Raw genomic sequence first — 8,520 nt, forward strand, 5'->3', positions numbered from 1 at the left:
CCCTTTATTTAACTTTTGCTGCAAAAATCTGGAAGTAATGAATGGAAAGGCCATGAGTATGCGACCTACTGCTGCTCAGCTAAACACCGCTTCGAGCTGGAGAGGACGGAGTTCTTTGAGTCGAATTCACTGATTCCTTCTGTTAAACTGCCTTTCACCTAATATTTCTGTCAGAGGATCTAGAAACTATGGTGATTGATGCCATAGAAACACACAGCAAGAGAGCAGGGTGATGAGTTTGTGGATTATGGCATGGCTGAGAGGCAAAAATGTTTTTAGCTGCCGATCTTGAGGTAAAATAATGGAATAAAATGCAATGTAGCTAGCATGCAGGGAGCTTTTCTGCTTACAGAGCACTTTTACATATATTATCACCTTTAATTTTACTCAAAACTCATGGTAACTCTGTGGGGTAGATGTTTTTATGATTTTTATAGATAAGGATCTGAGCTTTTTCTTATGGTACTATTCACATTGCCTTAAGTATAATGACCAGATGTCCCTCGATGCTAAGGCTAAGACCACAATTAATAAATAATAGTGAGAAGCATAATGATAATAAAAGCACGCTATTCATTAGATGTTGGCTGTATTTCAAGCACTAAGCTAGGCAATTGACATGTGATGACTCATTTTGGCCTCAAAGCTTCTCCATTATGGAATTATTACGGCATTGTGCTTAGGATCAGAAGCTATGGAGTCAGAAAGACCAGGTTCAAGTCTTAGTTCTGCCACTTACAGCTTTGTGACCTGGAAAAAGTTAGTGAACATCTCGGAATTTCAGTTTTAGAATCTGTAAAAGGTGAGTGACATAATATTATCTACTCCTAACTATAGTGGGAGATAATGAATGTAAAATGCTTAGCATGGTGTCTCACACCTTTTTAGTGCTCAGTAAATCTTCATTACTACTACACAGGGCTTAAAATAAGTGAGTGATTAAAATAATTTAATAAAATCCACACACTTGGCATTCAGACCTTTTTAATGTAGTCAAGTGTATCAACCAAGTTTGCAACTTCCTGGAAGTTGCAAAAACAGTAGGAAGAGTCTTGTGTCCCAGCTTTCCCCAATGATGACATCTTATATAGTTGTAGTGCCGTATCAAAACCAGAAATTTGACATTGGTATAATACTGTTGACTAAAGACCTTATTTGATTGTCCTTTTTTTTTTTTTTTTTTTTTTTTGATGCAGAGTCTTGCTCTGTGGCCCAGGCTCTAGTGCAGTGTCATGATCTCAGCTCACTGCAACCTCCACCTCCCGGGTTCAAGCAATTCCCTGCCTCAGTCTCCTGAGTAGCTGAGATTACAGGCATGTGCCACCATGCCCTGCCAATTTTCGTATTTTTAGTAGAGACGGGATTTCACCATCTTGGCCAGGCTGGTCTTGAACTCCTGACCTCGTGATCCACCCGCCTCAGCCTCCCAAAGTGCTAGGATTACAGGTGTGAGCCACCGCACCCAGCCTGGTTGTCCACTTCTTAACTTGCACTCACATGTGTGTGTGTATAGTTCCATGCAATTTTACCTCAAGTATAGATTCATGCAACTACCACCACAATTAAGATACGGAACTGTTTCCCTTACCACAAAATAACTCTTCTTTGCTACCTCTTTGAATTTGCACCTAATCCCCCACCATCCTTGTTCCATGGAAACCACTAATCTGTTGTTTTTGTAATTTCAAGAACATTAGGTAAATGGAATCATATAGTATATCCACTTTTAATATTGATTTTTTTTTCACTAAGCATAATGCCATTGAGGTCCTTCCAAGTCATTGCACGTTATCAGTTGTTCATTCCTTTTTTATTGCTGAGTAGCTAGTTTCTACAACTGTCATCCATTGAATGAAATTTGGTCTGTGTCCAGTAATTTTGCTATTACCAGTAAAGATGCTATGAATAATAGTGTTCACTTTTTTTGCGTGGATGTACATTTCCATTTCTTTATGCTCTGGAGAGTGATTGCAGGTTCATATGTTAAGTGTATGTTTAAATTCCTGAGAAGCTGAGAAACTGTTTTCCAGAGAATTTGTGACCATTTTATGATCCCTGCAGCAATGAGTGATTCAGTTTCTCCACATCTTTACCAATGTTTAGCATTATCATGTTTTATTTTAGCTGTTCTAATAGGTACGTTGTGATATCCCCTTGTAATTTGAATTTACATTTTCCTAAAGGCTAGTGATGTTGAATATTCATTCTTGTGCTTACGTGATATCTATGTCTCCATATAAAGCCTTCGTTGAATATATGGTTTAGGTTGTGGGCTTGTGTACCACAAAAAGATATGCTCAAGTCAAAATCCTCAGTACTTGTGAATGTGACTTCATTTGGAAATAAGATCTTTGCTGATATAATCAAGTTAAAATTAGGTCATACTGGATTAGGGTGAGCCCTAATCCAGTGATTGGTGCCCTTATAGGAAAAGAGAAATTTAGGCATAGTCACACAGGCAGAAGAGCATGTAACAAAGGAGACAGAGTGATGCATCTACAGCCAAGGAGTGCCAAATATTGACACCAACGACCAAAGATTAGAAAGAAGCAAGGAAGAATCCTTTTCCAGCCATCAGATAGACCACAGCCCTGCTTACACCTTCATATTGGACTTACAGTCCCCAGGACTGTTAGAGAATACATTTCTGTTCTTTTAAGTCACCAAGGTTGTGATAATTTTTTATGGCACCCCTGGGAAACTAAAATTTCCCATTTGTAAATATTTTCTCCTAGTCTCTAATGGGTCTTTTCATTCTCTTAACAGATTCTTTCCAGAGAAACATTTTAATTTTAATGAAGTCCGATTTATTCGTTTATTTCTTATATGAATTATGCTTCTATGGTCATGTCTAAGATCTTTTTTCTTAGCCCTGGATCACAAAAATTTTCTTCTAAATTTTAAAAATAATTTTATGTTTTTATTTAAATCTACTATCCATTTTGAATTAAGTTTTGAATATGTTGTGAGGTTTTGGTTATAGTTTATTTTATTTTTTTGTATGGATGTCCAGTTGTTCTAACACCATTTGTTGAAAGCATTATCCTTCTTCCATTGAATTGCTTTTGCACATTTTTCAAAAAATCAATTGAGGCTGCATGCAGTGGCTCATGCCTATAATCTCAGAATTTTGAGAGGCCAAGAGAGGTGGATCACTTGAGGTCAGGAGTTTGAGACCAGTCTGGCCAACATGGTGAAGCCCCATCTCTACTAAAAATACAAAACTTAGCTGGGTGTGGCTGCAGGTGCCTGTAATCCCAGCTACTCAGGAGGCTGAGGCAGGAGAATTGTTTGAACTCAGGAGGCAGAGGTTGCAGTGAGATCATGCCACTGCACTCCAGCATGGGCAACATATCGAGATTCCATTAAAAAAAAATCCCAACCCTATGGGAGTCCAAGGCATGCGAATCACTTGAGGTCAGGAGTTTGAGACCAGCCTGGTCAACATGGTGAAGCCCTATCCCCACTAAAAATACAAAAATTAGCTGGGCATGGTGGCAGGTGCCTGTAATCCCAGCTACTTGGGAGGCTGAGGCAAGAGAATTGCTTGAACCCAGGAGGCAGAGATTGCAGTGAGATCATGCCACTGCACTCCAGCCTGGGTGACAGATTGAGATTCCGTCTAAAAAAAAAAAAATTCCAGCACTATGGGAGGCCAAGGTGGGTGGATCACCTGAGGTCAGGAGTTCAAGACCAGCCTGGCCAACATGGTGAAACCCCGTTTCTATTAAAAATACAAAAATTAGCTGGGCATGGTGGCAGGTGCGTGTAATCCCAGCTACTTGGGAGGCTGAGGCAGGAGAATCACTTAAACCCGGGAGGCGAAAGTTGCAGTGAGCTGAGATTGCATCATTGCACTCCAGCCTGGGTGACAAGAGAGAGACTTCATCTCAATAAATAAATAAATAGATCAAAAAAATAAGTAATTGAACACATTTCTGTTCGTCTATACTAGGATCTCTATTCTGTTACCTTGATTTACATATCTTTTTTTTGCCAATACCACACTGTCTTGGTTCCTATAGCTATATTGTACGTCTTAACATTAGGTAGAGTGATTCCTTGTAATTTATTCCTTTTTAGCAACTGATTTAACTATTCTAGTTCTTTTGCCTTTCTGTATGTATTTTGAAATAATCTTGTCTATATCTCCAAAATATCTTCCTAAGATTTTGATAGAGAATGCATTAAACCTATAGATCAGCTTCTGGAGAATTGACAGCTTTATTATATTGAGTCTCCCAATCCATGAACAAGGCATATCTCCCTATTTATTTACAGCTTTGATTTTTTCCATCAGCATTTTATAACTTCCAGCATAGAGATCCTATTACATTTTGTTTCATTTGTGTCTAAGTAATATATTTTCTTTAGAGTGAATGAAAATAGCATTGTTTTAAATTTGCATTTCTATATGTTTGTTTCTAATACAGTAGCCCCCCTAATCTGTCAACCACAGTCTGAACAGTATTTTGAGAGACAATCTCTTACTGTGCCTGATTTATAAATTAGACTTTTATCATATGTATGTATTTTAGGAGAAAGCATAGTATACATAGGGCTTAGTGCTGTCTGAGGTTTTAGGTGTCCACTGGGGGGTCTTGGAATGTATTTCCTATGGATAAGGAGGTACTACTATATATAGTAGGAATGTGAGGTAATTTTGCGTGTTGATCTTGTATCCCAACAGCTTATTAACTCACCAATTTTATAAGGCTTTTAAAATTTTCTTTATATTTTCTATATAGACATTCGTGCCATCTCCAATAGAAACATATTTCATTATTTCCTCCTTTCCAATCTCTATGCCTTTATTTCTATTCTTGCCTTATTACAGTGGCTAGAACTTCCAGGACTGTGCTGAATAAGAATGATAAGATTGAACTTTTTTTAACTTTTTTTTTGGGGGGGGGTGCAGGGCGGGATTTTGCTCTTGTTGCCCAGGCTGGAATGCAATGGCACGATCTTGGGTCACTGAAACCTCCACCTCCCAGGTTCAAACAATTCTCCTGCCTCAGACTTCCAAGTAGCTGGCATTACAGGTGCTCACCACCACACTAGGCTGATTTTTGTATTTTTAGTAGAGACGGGGTTTCATCATGTTGGCCAGCTGGTCTCGAACTGCTCCCCTCCCCGTCTCAGCCTCCCAAAGTGCTGGGATTACAGGCATGAGCCATCAGCCCTAACTTTCATTTTAAATTCAGGAGTAAATGTGCAGTTTTGTTATATAGGTAAACCTGTGTCATGGGGGTTTGTTGCACAAATTATTTCATCACCAGGTATTAAGCCTAGTATCCATTAGTTGTTTTTCATGATACTCTCCCTCCTCCCACCCTCTACCCTTCAATAGGCCCCAGTGTCCACTGTTCCTTTCTATGCGTCCATGTGTTCTCATCATTTAGCTCCACTTATAAGTGAGAACATGTGGTATTTGGTTTTCTGTTCCTGCATTTGTTTGCTGAGGATAATGGCCTCCAGCTCCATCCATGTTCCTGCAGAGGACATGATCTCTTTCTTTTTTATGGTTGCCTAGTATTTCATAGTGTATATGTACCACATTTTCTTTTATTTGGTCTACCATTGATGAGCATTTAGGTTGATTCCATGTCTTTGCTATTGTGAATAGTAAACTTTCTTGTCTGTCTTGTTGCTGATCTTTGAGGAAAAGCATTCAGTCTGTCACCATCACGTATGATGTTAGCTGTGGGGTTTTTGTAAATATTCTTTACTAAATTGAAAAACTTCCCCTCTATTTCCAATTTCCTTTTTTTTTTTTTTTTTTTTTTTACCATGAATGCATGTTGTATTTTATCAAATGATTTCTGTGCATTGATTGGTTTGATCGTGTGATTTTTCAATATGGTGGATTACACTGAGTGATTTTTCAGATATCAAATTTATCTTGCATCCCTGGAATAATATCTTGATCATGATGTGTACGATTTCTTTTATATATTGCTGGGTTTTATTTGTTAGTATTTTGTTGAACATTTTTGCATCATGGTTCATAACACAGACTAGTCTCAAGTTTTCTGTTTTTTCTGGTACTGTCTCTGTTTTTCACATTAGGGCCTCATAAAATGAATTGGGAACTGTTCCCTCTTCCTTTATTTTCTGTAAGACATTGGGTAGTAGCCGGGTGCAGTGGCTCATGCCTACAATCCTAGCACTTTGGGAGGCTGAGGCGGGTGGATCACTTGAGGTCAGGAGATTGAGACCATCGGTCAACATGATGAAACCCCGTCTCCACTAAAAATACAAAAATAGCCAGGTGTGGAGGTGCATGCCTGTAGCCACAGCTACTTGGGAGGGTGGGGCACGAGAATCGCTTGAACCCGGGAGGTGGATGTTGCAGTCAGCCAAAATTGCACCACTGCGCTTTAGCCTGGGTGACACTCTGTCTCAAAAAAAAAAAAAAAAAAAGAGAGAGAGAGATTGGGTAAATGGGTAGATAGAACTGGTGTTAATTCATCTTTAGATATACAATAGAATTTACCAGTAAAATTTTCTAGGCATGGAGATTTGTTTTCCAGAAGGTTTTAAATTATGGACTTGATTTTGTTAATAGTTCTTGAAAAATTCAGATTATCTTTATTATATAGGGTAAGTTTTAGTATTTTGTGCTTTTTCAGGAATTGAACTATTTCTTCTAAATTCTCACATTTTTAAGTGTTTGTCTGTAGTAGTCCCTTATTATTTTCCTTATGGCTGCAGGATCAGTAGTAATATCTCGTTCCATTCCTGATACTGGTGTCATCTCTTTCTATTTGTCAGTCTTCCTAGAGGTTTACCAGTCTTGTAAATATTTGAGGAACCAGCTTCCTCAGAACTACTTCCTCCTAACTTTCATGGGTCCAGGTGACAAATACAAAGTCATTTGAATTGTTCCTTTATATGTAATGTCTCATTTCTCTCTGTCTGCTTTCAAGATCTTGTTCCTTGTCTTTAGTTTTCAGGAGTTCAGTTATAATGTGTCTTTTCATGTATTTATTTAGGTCTATCCTATCAAGGAGCTAAGCTATTTGCTTAGCTCCTTGAATCTGTAAGAGTATGTATTTCTATAAATTTGAGAATTTTTCAGACATATTTCTTCAAATGTTTTTTCAGTCCCACACTGTTTCTTCTGTCTTTCTAGAATTGCAATGATTCAAGTATCAGATCTTTAGTTACTATCCCACGGGTCCCTGATTCACTTTTCTTCTAATTTTCTCTCTGTTGTTTGGAATGGGTAATTTATATTGATTTATCTTTGATTTCACTGATTCTTTTCTCTGTCATTTCCAATCTATTGCCAAGCTTGTCCAGTGAGTTATTTATTTTTCATTCATTTATTTCAGTTCTATAATTTTCATTTGGCTCTTCTCAGGTAATCAATATGCTTTCAATAAATCCCTTTCCTGCTCGAATCAGTCTGAATTGAATCAGTCTGAATTATTTGATCCAATTATTTTTATTTATCTATTTCCTTGCTAAATTTTTTCCTCTTTTTTGTTTCAAGAGAATTCATAATTGCTGCCCAAGCATTTTTATGATTTATGTTTTAAAATTATTGTCAGATAACTCCAACATCTGAGTCATCTCAATGTCAGCATATGTTGTCTGTTCTCATTCAAATGTGATTGTCTTGATTGTTGGTGTAATGAGTGATTTTCTATTGTATCCTAGACATTTGGAGTATTATGTCAGGAGAATCTGGTTCCTATTTAATCCTCCTTATTAGCAGGCAGCCATCCTATTTAGGTGTAGTGCTAGTGCATGGGTCCCTGGGAAGGTGGATATTCAGCTCCCCATTGGTCCCTGCTGACACCACCCCAGTGAAAGTGATTGATTACTCACACTTTCTCATTACAGATGGGTGGGATGGAAGTTCAGCTACTTCCCCACCTTGATTCTGTGACAAAAACAGATCACTGCCTCACACTTCCTTATTCTACCTTGTTGATGCTGGGTGAAGGTGGAGACTAATTTCCTCACTGGGTCCCACTGACCCAAGGGTGGTCAGCAAATCAGAATGCAGACCAGACCCACTACTCCCCCATCTTGTTTAGTCTCATTGATGTCTAGTTGCAGATGGAGGCTCATCTGTGTGCTGGGTTCTGCTGGCCTGACCCTGGCAGGGAGATCAGAACACTGCTTGCTTCCTCTGGGTATGGGGTGGAAGATGAATTCTTTACTCAGCCTTGCTAAAACCATGGGAGCTGGTGCAATTTTTCAACTGTTGTTTAGCTGGCCTAGGGCAAGTATTTTCAGCTTCTTTGCTATTCTTTCAGGCCACTCTTTTCCTGGTCTTTTGGCTTGGGGGAGCAGACTTCTCTTGGAGCCCTTTTTGTCTCTGTCTGTTGGCGGTGCTGGGTTACAGTCTTCTCCAGCACCCTATCCAGGATACATGTAGGCAATGAGGAAATCCAGGGGACTCACCACCATGAAAGCCTCAAGTCCCGAGGTCCTAAGATAGTCTACTTTCTTTCCATCTTTCAGAATCTTCCTATGCTTGTTTGTTGTGTTAATTTCAGGGTTTTT

The sequence above is a fragment of the Sapajus apella genome, unplaced genomic scaffold, assembly GCF_009761245.1.
Source record: "Sapajus apella isolate SASKATOON/1434 unplaced genomic scaffold, GSC_monkey_1.0 scaffold141, whole genome shotgun sequence".
NCBI lineage: Eukaryota > Metazoa > Chordata > Mammalia > Primates > Cebidae > Sapajus > Sapajus apella.